The sequence below is a fragment of the Miscanthus floridulus genome, chromosome 8 (assembly GCF_019320115.1).
Source record: "Miscanthus floridulus cultivar M001 chromosome 8, ASM1932011v1, whole genome shotgun sequence".
In the NCBI taxonomy this organism is placed as follows: domain Eukaryota; kingdom Viridiplantae; phylum Streptophyta; class Magnoliopsida; order Poales; family Poaceae; genus Miscanthus; species Miscanthus floridulus.
Window position 1 is genome coordinate 143,872,213 of NC_089587.1, and position 17,065 is coordinate 143,889,277.

At 43.5% G+C, this 17,065-nt stretch overlaps 1 long non-coding RNA gene and 1 pseudogene across 1 annotated transcript; both read right to left on the minus strand.

The window, feature by feature from the left end:
- Positions 1 to 5,447: 5,447 nt before the first annotated feature.
- Positions 5,448 to 8,933, minus strand: LOC136469963 (uncharacterized; annotated as a pseudogene).
- Positions 8,934 to 9,009: 76 nt separating this feature from the next.
- On the minus strand, positions 9,010 to 10,073 carry LOC136473614 (uncharacterized). Its single transcript, XR_010762697.1, has 3 exons — positions 9,663 to 10,073; positions 9,471 to 9,575; positions 9,010 to 9,304 (listed from the first exon to the last, which is right to left on the minus strand). It is a non-coding gene; the product is annotated as an uncharacterized lncRNA (long non-coding RNA).
- Positions 10,074 to 17,065: the final 6,992 nt, after the last annotated feature.

Sequence of the window (17,065 nt, forward strand, 5' to 3'; positions counted from 1 at the left end):
TAGCAGCTTCTACCTTAATCTAACAGAAGGGGCATTTAGTAGTTGTTACTTATCACTTGATGCTTGCAAAAGAGGTTTCTTAAGGGGATGTAGACCAATCATCTTTTTGGATGGATGCCACCTGAAGACAAAGTTTGGAGGGCAGTTGCTTACTGCTATAGGGATGGATCCAAATGACTGCATCTTCCCAATTGCTTTTGAAGTGGTGGAAGTTGAATCTCTCTTGTCCTGGAAATGGTTTCTACAAAGCTTGAAAGATGACCTCCGCATTGACAACACATTCCCATGGACTATCATGGCAGACAAGCAAAAGGTATAATAACATTTGCACAAAGTTTTCTGCATAATCATTGACTAATAACATTTGCATGTTTGTTCACTAATAAATTACCACTGTATTTTTGTAGGGCCTTATCCCAGTTGTTCCTTGAGGCTGAGCACAGATTTTGTGTGAGGCATCTGTACCAAAATTTCCAAGTCCATTTCAAAGGTGACAACCTCAAAAACCAGCTGCGGACATGTGCTAGGTCCACCTGTGTGAGGCATTGGGAGAAGAACATGCAGAAAATGAAGGAAATAGATGCAGCTGCCCACCAATGGTTGGAGCAAATGACACCAAATACCTGGGTCAGAGCCTTTTTTAGCAGTTCCCAAAATATGATATGTTGCTCAATAACATCTGTGAGGTCTTTAACAAGTACATCTTAGAGGCTAGGGAGCTACCCATCCTAAGTATGTTGGAGAGGATCAAAAACCAAATAATGATTAGACACTACAACAAACAATAGGAAGCAGAAAACTTTGTTGGAACTGTTTGCCCAAAGATAAGGAAAAAATTGCTAAGAATGCTGAATTTACTAATATTTGTTATGCCATGCCTGCTGGCCAGAGAATATTCCAAGTGCAGTCCAAGGAAAACACATACATTATTGATATTATCAACAAGCAATGTGAGTGTAGGAGGTGGGATCTCACAGGTATTCCATGTTCCCATGCCATTTCCTGCTTGAGACATGAGAGGATACCTCCAAAGATAGTGATCCCTACCTATTACTCTATTGAAGCTTTTGCAACTGCATATGCCAACAACATTTGGCCATGTAAGGACATGGCTGACTGGGAGAAGACTACTGGACCTCCAGGTGCTCCACCAGTTTATGAGAAAAAGGATTGGGAGGCCACCAAAGGCAAGGAAGAAACAAGCATATGAGGTTCAAGGCAGAAATAGACCTAAGCTAACAAAGCATGGGTCCAAAATGCACTGTAGTTGGTGCAAATCACCGGATCACAATGTGAGGACATGTGAATTGAAGAAGGCAGGCATCAGTCCAAGTGGCATTGAAGAAATACCTCCAATAGTTACTGATGACCATGGTGTATGTACTATGTTATGTTTTGTTACACTAGACAGTCATCCCTTCAGTTGTTAACATTACTATTCTTGTAGGATGACATAGAGGCCGAGGCACCACCACCTTTTGATTACCCAAGCAAGAAGAGATGACACAGGAAACAATGCTTTCACAGATGCTTTCTTAGGTTTGTGTGATTTCAATTCTACTCTACTATTTGCATGACCAATTTTACTCTACTAATCTCAATCTTCATTTTTCTTGCCGCCTGTAGCTCACTCAATGCAGCAGCCTAAATCAGCAGTTGGGACCCTTGCTAGACTCTACCTTCATTCAGTCCAATCAGCCAACTACAAGACCAGTAGTTATCACTTTTGCAACTAAAGTAGGCAGGGCAAGAGTGAACAAGAAGAAAGTAACTACTACTAGCAAGAGCAAAGAAGCTGGACAAGGTGGAGGGAAGAAGGGCAAGAAGACTGGAGAAGTTCAAGGGAGGAAGACCATAGCTGAAAATGCTGCATGAAACTGTGGACATGCCAACCTGACTTTTGTGACTAGAATAGGAAAGCGATATAGTTGCCTTTTGTTGATAGCAACATGGAATAGGGTAGCAGTATAGTTGCTTTTGTGGATAGCAACATCTTTTGTAATGCATAAACACTAGTATGCATGCTAAAAGTCTAGACATCTTGTATAGGGATGCCTACACTGAATTGCAGCTATCCAAGTTTAGATGGTTGTATGCATGTGATGCAATGCCATTGTCTTAGTCTACAAACTTCATGACTGGATGTACAACTTTGGTTGCTAAGCATCACAATGCAGTTTGCATAAGTGAAATGTGTTCTTCTGAAATTGCAGTCACAAATACCACAAATTGCAGTCAGATGACATACATGATCAATACCATAAAGCATTACCAGTTCTTACATGGAAATATTACAAGTTCACACATAAACAAAAGCATTCCTACTCCCCAAACCTACTTCACATTCACCATTCACTTCTTCATCTGAACAAACACCAGTAGCAGTTGCACAACTACAATTACCAAGCACATACAGGGAATACATTTCAAGAGCCCTGCAATATCATATCCTATATTGATCAAAGTTCTAAGCTCTACTTCAACAACTGTGGCATGCTCTACTTCAATAGCTGTGGCATCTTCATTTCCTAGGTCGACATTCTTCTCCAAAAGGCTCTCAGTAACTTCATCAGATTGCATCCCAGCTGCCTTTTCTTTTGCTGCTTCTATCTCCAAGTGGTTGATGTATCCTGCCTCCCAAAGGAAAAATGGGCAACTAGTTCCATCCTTCTGCAGATTCATCAAACAAACAAAGCACACATACTGAAAACTTGGACTCTAATACTCAGATTTGGAATGAACTCAAAATGGCAAACCTAACTTACACTGTGATCTGGGCAGGTGTAGAAGATCTGATCCAACGACCACAGATGCTTCGAACGGCACTTTACTACCATATGATGATGGCACTTTGGGCATGTAATCAGTCGCGGCTCATCACCGCGCCTCCTGGTCGCCGCCACCGAGCTCGATTTGGCGGCCATCTCCCCCACTGCCCGCACCTAGAGGGCCCTCAAGGGGCGGCCATCGTGTCGTACTCGCTCTCTGCCAACGCCGCCTCTGTGAACGGCACCAATCGTTGTTGAGGTCCGAGAGAAAGGAAAGGAGTGAGTGGAAGGAGATGAGATCATCCGGGGGGCTTCTTGCTAAAAAGCTAGCAGCTGCCGAGGGTCACGTGTGCCTCACGTGCCTCCCCTACGTATGTGGACAGCCACGTGGGCTGCTTAATGCCGCCTGGGCTATTTAGGACCTAGATGGACCGAATTAAAGAGATTGGGGAGCAAGAGTGCGATTTCATAGTTTGGGTACCCAGACAAAATCAGCCCAATACTTTAAGGACCAGCCATGTAATTTACTCTAAGTGCACTGTGCACTATAGCAGTACGTACCTTTTTAGGCCTAAATCTTTCATTTCTTGAGTACAAGAAGCTGAATCATCTAATTTTCTTCTGTGGTCAAATGCCAGCTTGATCTCTACCTCAGTATCCAGAGCGGCACCCTTCGTCGTAGCTTGCTCTAACGAAGAGCATTCTGCGGAGCTTAATAATAATAGCCACTGCTGCCCACGCTTCGCTGCGGGTGATGTGCTTGGTATAGGTGGCTCATATGTTTAATATGCTCCTCATCGCGTTGGTACGAAATGTTGATCTATTTGGTACATTAAACGGGTAAATATGGGAAGGAAATGTAACATAGCTTCTTTCATTACAATGTTGTAAACGAATATAGAGGTTGATTCTCACTACATGGTGCCTATTGTAGGCCAGCAAATCAATGACATGTTAGTGGGAAAAAGTATTTGATGGAGTTGGGCTCAAGCAACTAAGACACTTAGATTCAAAGCACAACCTTGGCTAGGATTTCATTATAGGTGGAAAGAGCAAAAACTACAACACAAGTATGCCTCTTAACGTGAGGATTTGCCAGCAATGCGGCACTATAATGCACAAACAACATATGCATGAATGCACGTCCTATACGTCCTTTCACTGTTGCCAACATATAGGAAAACCGTTCTCAACTAAAAGCACAAATATTTCCCCTAACGGGAGGGTTTACAAAAAGTGAATTAGGATTCACTCTTCTTAGGTGAATCTACAACACGCATCCAATAACTACGGATGACAACAACGACAAGAGGAGCATCCCAAGGCAACTAATCCATCATGAAATCACGCAGCTTGATTCCTGTGCTCGGTGGAGTTGGAGACTTAAGGAGGCATGGGCGCCTCTGCCACCACTGAGTGCAAGGAGCTCATTAATGGCAATGGGGCCCAACCTAAGCAACCTGCACGCATGGATGCATGTGAGAGTACAAATGACCATGCATGTTCCTCGAAGTGGGAGCTATTTTTCATCTAGGAGAGACACTAAATGCGTCCACCTACTTTTGCCCTACGCGGCGCATGTGAAGTTTTTTAATCGAGTTCTTGTCTAAAGCAACACTTTGGAAGTTTTTTATGTGCAAGTACAAATGTCCACCGTCCATGCATGGTCCTGGAAGTGGCGAATTGTTTTTGGATAGAGAAATGTGCACCGTCCATACATGGAGAGAGTAGTAAGGACGAGAGGCATTAAATGTGCTCACTTGCTCAACTTGTTTTGATGTGATGATAGTAAGGAGGAGAGGCATTAAATGTGCTCACCTGCTTTCGAGCTAGCAGGTTTCAAATTTACTGAGTGAATTTTTGCATGTAAATACCTTTTGTTCATTTATCTGTCCACTTGCTTACTGATAGTAAACTCTTGTATATAAAGAGAATAAGGCATTACATGTGTTGCTAATACTATGGTTCTGCATGTGGCGTCATGTCTCCAAATTTACTGGTAGTGAATTTCTGTATGTAAATACCTGTTGTCCATTGATCTATCCACATGTGTTGTTAATACTATGGTCCTAGACGTGGCGATATGTTTTCAAATTTACTGAGTGAAGTTCTGGATGTGAATACCTTCTGTTCATTTATGTATGCACTTATTTACTGATAGTAAATTCTTGTATGTAAAGAGAAAAGGCTGATAGTCAATTCTTGTATGTAATGGGAAAAGGGCATTGCATGTTCTGGACGTGGCGGCCTATTTTCAAATTTACTGGTAGTAAATTTCTGCATGTAAATACCTATTGTTCATTTGTCTATCCACTTGCTCCATTCAATGTCAGTGGCCCGTGGATGGTGGACGGTGGGGGTAGAAATTAGTGACATGACTGCTTACAGCCTAGTAGATGGCTTCAGTACACAAATCGACAAGTGATGCATGCATGCAAAGCGAGGACGGACCAGCAGCATGCATGTACGCGTTAGGCACCGGCCATGCATGTCACCTGCTAACGCACCAAATAAAAAAGACTTACGTGGACACAGAGTCAAATAACCATCACAGTGCTGCTGGACATTCATCAATCGAGTGCCGTTCTACACCAGTTCAGTACCAACTCTGTCACATCCGGTGTTGCTGCATCATCGACACAATCAACACAAACAGCTCAATGTTTTACAGTTCTCCGAGATTCAGAAACTAAGAGGAGGAAGCCCTCCATCATGTCTATTGTTGGTAGTTCAGGCTAAGCAAGAGCCTTCTAAGTACTAATTAAGTTCTTGGCTAATATCAGTTTACTGCTCACTTGGTTGCCAGAAATTACAATATCTCACCATGGCAATACTGTTGTATGCACTTACAGTCAGAGAACAACCGCTGAGCAGTAGCATGTCTTGCCAATCGACTTCAACCCCATAGTCACCTAACCACACCCTTCCTTGTAGCGTTCTACCTGACAAAGCGCCATCACAACAATGCTTAACTGTTAGCCATGGCGCGTACTTGACAAGTATTGTATGTAGGAAAAACGACAACGACCAAAACAACGTACTTAAGGAAACCAAAGAATTCATGTTCACTTGTTCAGATAAAATGCACTAGACAGTGACATGACAACAAAATGGTATATGCAGTAGGGACAGAAAAGCAAAATAATAAAAACAAGTGCCTAAGGACCCTAGAATATGTGCTCATCTCAAATGCAGTACACTTTCATGCCGAGACTGGTATGATAACAAACAACATATGCAGTTGATGTAGGCCGACCCTTGACAAATACCAGTTCAGTGACTGCCTCACTATCAAGCCCTGGCAACTAAACGCAAGATTTTGGATGTATGATTTTTGGTTCCAGCTCAGATGAATTATTAACAGCCAAATGAACACGATAAGAAATCTGTCATTTGGTGTTGCTACTTACCACATCCAAGATTGTATCTGCTTCACCTTTCACCCCACCAAAGGTGAATATTGAGCCACCGAGCACAGCTGAAGAATGATATCCTCTGGTGTAGTTCATGGGTTCAACCATCATCCATGACGGCATCCTTGGCTCGCACACCTCAACAGTAGCCACCATTGCTTTAGGCCAGTGTCGTATCCACCAATCGAGAATCTGGAAGAAAATACAAAGGCAAACTATGTCAACAAAGGAAAGTATACACCCTGATGCCCCCCTCCCCTCATTTGCTGGGCACGCATTATATATATAGCATTTTTTCAGAAGGCACATCCTACATATCTTCAGTTCATTGTTTCAACATAAAAAGAAAGAGTTACATGACTTACATCTTCTCATCAAGCACTGTAAGTGTATGACAGCCCCTTCCTGCACTCATCCTTGGTAGCATTTTCCAGTTAGGCTCCCGAGGATCAAGTCTTTCAGCAGTGCTGCCAATACACATCACAAAGTTAGCAGAATAGTTTTCTTGTTGTTCCTCTCACTTCAAATACCACTGCCATTATAGCAACAGAGAATATGCTAATGAACATTTACGAAATAATTCAGTTTATTTAGGTTTGCACTAAACCATAGGCCAGCGCATGAGGTTTAACTAACTGTTTTGAGATGTCTGGAGGTTTTATGAGCTGTTGTATTTCCACCAGATCAAAACTAAACCAATCAAGTACTAAGTACAGGCAGGAAAGTACATCACCTCAGATATTCAACACCATTGAAGCCACCAACAGCATAAATCACACCATTTAGTGCTACACCAGCTAGAGCTAAGCGCTGAAGAACAGTGTGACAAAGACAGTCAAGCTAGAGAGTTTATCATATTATGTGGAGATCTGTGTCAGAAGCAAATATTTTCCCAAAAAGGACAGTACATCAAATTGAAATGGAACCAAGAACTGTTTTTCTTCACTACAGAATTACACAGTTTTTATGAGTAAATGGTTATTATTTCCCAAGCTGTTTGTGTCTTAGGAAGATTTATGCATGTTCCACCAAGTCTAAGGGCTTCGGTAATGTATGAGAAAAAAAGTTTTCACATTCTAGAACAAATGAACGGTAGAAACTGGTACCTTTTCTAGCATAGGTTGATTTTTTATCCACTTGCCATGAGTAGGATCAAACATCTCAACATCAGAGAAACACTCAGTTCCATCTCCACCACCAAGTGCATAGATTCTCCCATTGACACTAACCCCAGCAAGGCTCCACTTGTCACGAGCCAACGATGGGCATGTGGACCAATCACCACGGCTTCGGTCATAACAGTCAACTTCATCCAAAAGATAAATGCAGAATCAGGACAGAGATTGAAATACGAGAGCTCAAGAGGGAACTAAACTTAGAAGCCAAGTAGTAACCTGTATCAAACCAGCAAACACCACCACCACCACCGAGAACAAATATCTTGCCCTCCAGTGCAACAGTTGAGGTATATGACTTGCCAACAGCCATTGGTTTGAGGGGTGTTACTACGTCCAATGAAGGGGAAAAAGAGTCTAGTGATGGCACAAATGAGAAGCCATCAAAACCACCAACTAGATAAATGACATCTTCTGAACCCAAGCATTGTTCTACAAATTGGTTAAGCGAATCGTCTAGGGTCAAAGGATCTATTTTAGAATTCAATGTTTTAACTGTTCCCTTTAGTACAACAATTCTTTTCAGTAATCTCTCATTCACCCCTTGTAAATGTTTGACTTCTTTGTTGGACCAAGCCTGCATTTTGAACATAAATTAGGTTTAACCACCAAAACTTTTTGCCAACAAATGAGATGTTTTTCCTATACTTTGGGCTTGCATCCTTTTTCTCTACTTCCATATTGAAAGAGTGAGGTTGAACAATCGATCATAGAGGATCCTAGCTGAAAGATTGATTAGAAACTAAGCAGATGCGAGACTGATTTAGAAGCATAATGGGAAAATCTTTTCATTTCATCCTGCCTTGCTTCTTCCATGTCTTTAGGTAGCCATGAACCAAAGACACTACAAGCATCTTATGGATTCTCCCTGTTAGTGCCGCATAACAAATTTAGCCACTCTAGAGTGCAAAATTTAGCTATTCCAATCCTACACGCATGCAGTCTACTATCATCAGTATAATAATATACAAAAAATTACTCAACATAATGTCGCCTGCTTTATTCTCCTGGTTCCTACATTGCCATGCTAAGTTATCAACACATCTATTCAAAGTGCAATTTCTGGTTTATTTTTTTGCATATAACATTCCCACAAATTTAAGATTGCATGGTTTGGTATAACAGATGCAAGGCTTCTCATGAGGTTATAGCATAAAGAAGAGACCTGCTTCTTCTCCATCACCTCTATTCGTCCAGATAACTACAACAATCATCTGCAACCAGAATTAGTGTGAGAAACAACGAGGACACAAATTGACCAACATAGGAAAAAAACACAAAACAAGGCTCATAGATCCGCTGCCACAAACAGAAGGTCCATCGACGCACACACAGCTAGCATCGAGGATACGGAGGACCCCAAATCAGATGGAAAAACAAATCAATACTCCACCTGATCTAGAACCAAGAGGAGAGAAAAAGAACATTCCCGTCAGGAGAGGAGAAAAGTGAAAGGGTCCAGACCTTCTCGGAGCTTGCGGCTCCTCAGCACTGACCCTCGGATCTAGCCCACTCTGCCTTGCCCTGGTAGGAGGCAAGGCTGTGCGAGGCGGCGCCACAACAGTGGAGGACGGCATCGAGTAGGTGCGGCCAGCCGACGCGGATAGCTCGGTGGAAAGCCTCGACAGCTCGGAGCGGACAAGAGCTGCAGCTGCGGCGACGCAACGCAGTGCTGCGTCGGGCACTGGTGGTGGTGGTGGTGGTGGTGGAACGCCTCCCCCTGCAGCGCACAGACAGCTGGGGGCGTGGTCTGGCTCTCCACGCCATGCTCGACCTCCATGGATGTGCCGGTGCCGTAATGGTTAATAGGGTAGCAAGGAATCAAACAATTAAAAAAATTTCCCCACCTTCTAGAATAGATCCTCCACCTCCCTCTCCCGGATGTCGCCGGGGAGGTTGCCGACGTAGATCGTGCGGCTCCAACGCCTGCTCATCCTTCACCGCTGACCTACCAACAAAGCAAGAAGGGAAGAATTAATCAGCAAATCAGCCCCCGACGCGTCCGCGTCCGCATCGCATCTACGCAACACGACACGACCCCCCACAAGAAAACAAATCTAGAAGGCAGCGGGGCACGAACCACCCGAGGAACGATGAGGAAAGGAGATTCCTACCTGAACAGCTATGGCCAGAGGGAGATAGAGGTCGAGGCTAGGGTTCCGCTGTTGCGACTCTCGGCCCTTCCACTGCAGAACGCGAGGCCGTCGCTGCCAGCCAGCCTGCCGCAGTCACATCAAAGAAAACCAAATCACTGAAGCACAGGTATTGTGAAGATGCAGAGAAGAACAAGGACGGTGGTGTGATACCTGACCTGGGCGAGTTCAAACCTAGCTGCCAGCGATGACCTCACCGGCACCGGCACCGGATCTGGTGGGTAGATCGACGGATACGGGCACGGAGTCACCGGAGCAGCGCCGGGGGAGAGCAGGGGCTCGGACGACGCCGCGGCCACTGGCGTTGGACGGCGCACCATGGCGCCGTGCCGGGGGACGCCGCTGCGCCGCGCACAGGGTGCGGGGAGCCTCGGCGGTCGCGACGAGGAGCGAGGGAGAGGCGGAGCAGGCGCTGGAGAGGGCGCACCGCCGGTGCAGGCGATGGGGAGGGGCGGCGCTGTGAGAGGCGGAGCAGCGGTGCAGGGGAAGGAAGAGGGCAGGGCGACAGCCACGGAGGAGACGACGGGACATCGATTGGAGGGGACGAAATATTTTTTCTGCGGACAGCTGGTTATCCCGTGAAGAAGCAAGTGAAGTAAGCAAGCGAGTGTCGGCAGCTTCTGCATGCATGCAAGGAAGGGGCCAGCGACATGCGAGGATGCGTGCCGACCACCCGCACCGATGTGGAGAATCTCTCGTCCTCTGCTATCGTCCATCCTCATCTATCTCATCTGAGCCGTGGAATTTTGATCTAACGCATCAAATAAAGAGAACTGACGTGGACAGCATAGAAGGCCGCCGATTCGGCGTGCCTTCATATCTTAAATATCTCATTTTCTATGGAATCTCCAGCGCCACGCCTTGCCTCTTCCCATTCACATATGCTGATCAACAAACATGTCAACCGATCGAGAGGATTGTAATAACTCATATATATAATGTACATACAAAGTTTCACCATAACAAATTAAAGTACATGCGCGCAATTCAGTTTATTTCGCACTCGCTCTGACCTCACCTGTTGACACACGCAAGAAGAGCTTCAATCTTTGGAACCTCCGTGCGAAACTCATGATCCGGAGTGGCCCTAGGGTGTTGATGTCCATGGCAACGTCATACCTGGTATATGATATATCAGTGGCCCTAATCCAGCTGATCGAAATATATATCCTTAGGGCTCGTTCGCTTAGCCTGGAATGAGCCTAGGAACCATTCTAGCTTTCAAACTTATACAAATTAGCTAACCATTCTGGCTAAGAATCTTTTCAAGAAATGGTTCTTAGGGAAAACGAGGCCTTAATAAATATCGGTGTGTGATATATATATATATATATATATATATATATATATATATATATATATATATATATATATATATTCCATAGCTAGCTACAGAATAAACTATATTGTAGTCAGACCCAACATGCACGTCGCGACCTGACCGGGGCACCCACCAGATCCACCCGACACATGCAGCTCCTGTATTTACAGCACCGTATTTATAGCCGAAGTCAATTGATAGACTCGACCGAGCAAACATCGCACTACCATTCGAAATCTTCAATTACTTCTTTTTTTTCGTGCAGAAGAAACATCGCAACCGGACCCGGCCTCCTGATTCTGCCGCCGCCGACGGGCATGCCTCGAGCGATGCTGCGTAGCCGGCTACCCAGCACGTTCATAGCGACTCATGAGTTTCAACAGTGCACACACATGGTTGATTGGATCGAGTCGCATTGTTGCGCGGCCGCCGGCCACCATCGCGAACGAGGATGCGCGCCTGGTTTCCTGTGAATTCCGAAGGTATGCATGTGTATATCTATTGCTATTCATCAATCTCGATTAAAAGATTAGTTTCTAATTGGCCATCCGGCGATTCGAGGCTTCCAAGCCATGTGAATGTTCCTGATGCAGACTCCTCTCCTTGCGTCCTCATGCGAACATCCGATGCTCATGATGCCACGTGATCTGGCTGCGAACAGCGGCGTCGATCGATGATCAATTGGATTCAGAATCTTTCTCTCCGTGCACGGGCACATTTGTTAGATCGGCTATGCGAGAACGGCTCCAAATTGGCAATGATAATCCCCATGTGTTTTATTTTTTCTCCCGATCCAGAATTCTTGTCTCCGATCCAAATATTCATAGTATTCTTGTAAATACTTACTTCATAGTACACATTTCTCGTAAATATAAATGTACCTATGTTGAGGTAACATGATAGAAAATTCTCGTAAATATTCTTAGTGCAAATTCTCGTAAATATTCTTATCTTAGTATAAAATATTTGGAGTATTATTGTAAATGCTTATATTCATAGTACATGTTTCTAGTAAATATCAGTGTAAGTTATGTCGGAATAATAGAATACAAAATTCTCGTAAATATTCTTAGTGCAAAATATTCATGGTATTCTAGTAAATATCTACATTCATAGTACACATAAGTTATGTCTGAGCAATATAATAAAAAAATTCTCGTAAATATCGATCTTTTTCTAAGGCTTATTTATTTATCTGATTAGCCATGATGCCATGATGCATTGGGGTTTCATCTTCATGTTGTTGCTTTATCTACTCAATGATGGTCGTTGGGCCTTTGAACAATGTGAAACCAAATATGTCGATATGATATCAAACTAAGTAACCTATATTAACATTGGTTAATTTTGGCAACCTAGAATTATGTTTGTCAGGGGATTTTTTAGTGCACTCAGCTGATGCAGGTTCAAAATTGATTTCTTGCTTTTGCAGCTTCGGGTCTCCAACTGCACAAATACAAAGTGTTCTCCAGCGACTTCAATTTCATTATTTATATCCAACATGTTGGCTTAGTTCGTGTCTGATCCGAAGCCATGGGAGATGTTCTAATGATTTAGAGCACCGTTTTTCTCACTCAATTTCTGGATGTAAATACATAATATAGTTGATGTTCCTATCAGTGTGCCATGTTAGATTGTGAACTTCTAGCTCGATTATTTTGTTGTATGTATATTTGCCTTGGTTCTCTGCTGCCTATATATGTATAACTTGTCAAACCTAACTATAGACTGCAATACATTTACATATTTGCATGGAGTATACATTCTAGTTAATAAGTCTGCAAAAAAATCTAGTAAATATATTATCGTAACTACACTTGGGGCAGAATGGCATAGATTCTAGTAAATAATTATGTAAAAATCTAGTAAATATTACTGTAAAAATCTAGTAAAGATTACTGTAACTAGTAAGGGCAGAAAGGCATAGGTTCTAGTACACAATTTGCAAATCTAGTAAACAGATTATCGTAAAAGAGGCAGCACAGATTCCAGTAAATCATTTAAAAATTATCATAAAACGTACATGGCAATTAGGCATGCAGCTCCATCACAGAACGTACATGCATGTACATGGTCCAGTTACTATAATCACGGAACGTGGAAATTGCCTCTCCTGGATAGTGATTACAGCAATACTATAATCACGGAACGTGAAAATTGCCTCTCCGAGATAGTGATTACAGTAATTAATCTGCAGTATTTAATGCTCATGTGCATGCAGGCATGCAGCTCCATCCGCCAGCTTCAAAACTGAACGTCCTGCTGGGTGCATGGACCGACCTGGTTACAAAATAAGCTATTTTGTAGCTAGCTACAGATTATACATACATACATACATACATACATACATACATACATACATACATATATATATATATATATATATATATATATATATATATGTATGTATGTATGTATGTATGTATGTATGTATTCGATCACGAACCGAACCTCTCGTTGGAAAGTGGTATTCCCTGCCGAGTTTACGATGATATCTACTTCGTCCTGGATTTTGTGGGCCAACTCCTGGGCAATGCCGAGGTTGTTCTCCCTGATATCGCCGACGACAGGAACTAACTTTCTTGCTATAAAGCTGTGGAAGGCTTTCCCGTGGATTTCCTGCAAACATTTGAATAGTTCTGCGTCTACAACCTGCACATGACATGCACAGCACAGTGCCACTTGAGCATTATATTATTGTGGGGTTATTGACAGCAAACAGCTAGCACAAAATATTCCACTGGCTACTTAACCCTTCACTAATAATATATCTTTTGAAAAATATTATTTCTAGCTATAAGATATATTTCTTGGGACATCCATGCATGTGACGCGCGTGTGGGGGATCCCCTATTGTTTCCTAGAAAAAGGTGAAAAAATCATGGGCAGCATCCGCGTATCTCCTATCTCCTACAACTAAAAAGAATAAAGCATCGATATTTTTTTGTGCGACATTTGTTTTGGTTCGTCCGTCTGCCCATGCCTGCAATCCCGCGCCCGTCGCTCCCTCGGTCTGCCTTCCCTGCCCTCTCCCCTAGCCGCGCCGTCTTCCTCTCCCCTAGCCGCGACGCACGCGCCTCTGGTTCTCCGTCTTCTCCCGTGCTCGATTTGCTTTCCTTCGATTCTCCATCGTCTCCTGCACCTCACCCTCTCCGCTCCCGGCTGCTGCCCAGCCGTCATCTTCGCCGACCAGCCCGCTTGCTCCTCCCCTTCACAGATATTGTGGCAGCCCCGCCAATACCGGATCTGCCTAACACGAAGGGGAGTGGGGCAGCGGTGGACAACGTTCTCTGGTGGTAACGACTCGGCCGCCGCCGCCGCCTCCTCCTCCCTACGCTAGGTGCCCAGCCCTCCATCTTCGGCACTTTCGCCGGTGACAAGCACCAAACAGGTACACATGCACTTCTCTTCCGTTCCTGCTGTGCGAAATCGACCACCCAGACCCTAGCTATCTGTTGCTATGATTTCTTCGGTTTGGGTGTTTCGAGGTTGTCACGTGCATTTGCTAATTGGAATCGAATTATTGTTGGAACCCTACAAGATAAGAACAACGCCGATGAGGAGGATCCACTGTCCTCACAAAGGGACAATGACGATATGGTTCAAGAATGGCGATGACAATGACCATGGTGTCAGTCTGATTTTTTTGTCGCAATTTCTTCATGCTGCCGACTGTGACTCGCGCTGGTTGTGGGATGTGTGCTTTTTCCACCCGTCAGGAAGTTGTTTTGCTTCCTTATTATTCGAATTATTCAGTCTTTTATGGTTTCAAAAAAAATCCCCAATCCATCGTCCATACAAAGCAATTTGGTCGGTGCTTGCAGTAGTGATGATTATTATGATATAGGCTCAATGTTTTTCTAATTTGTTATGGTTTGCTACCCTTAATCCTAGGTGTGCTGATTTTCACACCCAAGAAATACGAATATAGCTTATGCTTCCTTCTCTTTCTGGTGCTCAACATCAACTTTTTTGCTCTCGCAATTACCTTCTGAGCATACCTATACTTCTTTTAGTTACTTACGTCTTAGTTTTTTGTCTATTTTCATCGTGTTTCTAGTTTTTTGTCTATTTTCATCGTGTTTCCTTTATACAGCAGGCAGCTCTGTTCATGGTGTCTAAGATGCTTTTTTCCCTTATTATTGAAGAACTAAAGTTATTTATTTTATTGCTGCTTAACCATTATAGCTGATCCTGATAGCTAATCTTTCGTGTAGCCCTGCCGACTACACTGTCCGTGCCACAGAGCCCGTTAAAGAAATCTGAAAGAGATCTCTCATCTCCCTCATAAACGAAAAGCTTCAATTCAGAGTCATCGGTGTTCGGGTCAGCTCAATGTTACCTTCCCATCTTTGTTCCTCTCCTAGGAAACCATGAAGGCATACATTTAATTTGTTAGAATTCACATATTATAGACATTATTAATTTTTGTTACCCCTTGCTATAGAATGCCATGCCACCAAGCGGATGACCCGGGATGCATCGAGTTCTTTATCATATTATGGAGAATGAACATCAGGATCCCAAATGACCCACTATGAAGCACTGAGGCGTCATCGTGCAATGCATCGTGATAGTACACCTATCTGTATTAATTTTTCACTGTCATGTTCTTGTTTTTACTTGTGCAACCAACAGCCTATGCAAGCTTGTCAAAATGGCAGATCATGACTAGCTATGCGGACACACTGGTGGTGTCGTCCCAATAGGCAGTGATTGTTGAGATGGTAATTTTTTTGTTCAAGCACAACATTATGAACAACTGTGGCTAGAGTTGGTGACCCCGTCATGCCATCCGCCCTCCCCGTGAACCCGAGCACCGTGTCCAGTCCTAGGTGTTCAGAAGGATTGCAATTGTAATCATGAATCACATGTTTTAATCTGCTTCAAGGCAATGCAAGTTATTTCTAGATTTATGCCAGCCTGCAAATTCCACAGTGAGGTATGTGGTTATGGCATTCAAATTCCAACTATGATTTGGTTTACACGATTGATTTATTAACTAACAGTGCTTCTGGGATATTTGGGGTTAAATTTATTTTTGATTAATTCATGTATATGAAGACTAACTGATGTGTTGCTAAGGTACCAGGCTGCTGGGAAATTTGGGTTTAAACTTATTCTTATTTAATTCATGTATATGATGACTAACTGATGTGCCGCTAAGGTATCAGGCTAAGAGAAAGAGAAGATCAGTAAACCAGCAAACTCCATTAATAAAACATGTGGCAATGACCTTACTTGTCAAATTAAAATGATACTATGAAACCACTTATATTTTGACAGAAAGACAATTTTGGAAGAGAGAAATAGTAGTGCACCGCTTTCACCCTTTACCAGGGTTGGCTCTAGAAAATCATCCAATGATCCACTATACGGTTTTAACCACGTTTATAAACCCTGCTCGATATATGTTTGAGTTGAGAATTAGTTTTTTAATGCCTAATTTGGTAATGGAGTCGCTATATAATGGACTTGCATATTGTGACATGTACCCATTGTAAATGTTTTTGCTTGCTACCCATATGGGTATGTTGGAATAAAATCATGCATGGGGCTATTTCTCGTAATGTCGTAATGTTAGAAAGGTAACAATACAAGTTTCTAAACTAACAAGAACATATGTGATGTTCCTTCTCTAACGCATTTTTTGCCTTCATCTTAAGTAGGTCCAGGTTGCAATCGTGCAATGGCAAGGCGGCGGCAACACTAAGACACGAGTACACAAGCGTGGTGAGGGTGGAGCTCTGTTAGAGATGCAAACATGTGGATCTAGGGTTAAGAAGAGCGGTGTTGGTATGGAATTTGTCTTATATGAGAACAAATTAAAATCTCAGTGTATCACTTTATTACGAGGGAATTTAGACATTTGGTATCATCTACCTAGGAGCTTTTTTTTGAGAATGACATACCCGTTCAAACTTGAATCATCATTGTATTATTTTGTTGGACAACATTATCATGTGAAAAAAATCCCTCGGGTCGTCTGCCGAACCCTGCGACCCCTTCCCTCCAAATGCCACTCCCTGCCGACCCCACCTCAGTGATTCTTAGAAAATGCCACCTGACAATTAGCGTCCAATCACGCTCCCTCCCCGTCCCCACGATCCCTCTCCCTCGCGCCTCCACGCTCGCCCACGCCACCGCCTGCACTCCCTCCCAGCCACGAAGCCGCGCCGCCATTGCAAGCCCGTGCCGAGAAGGAGAAGGCCTGCCGACGGAGCGCCGAGAAGGC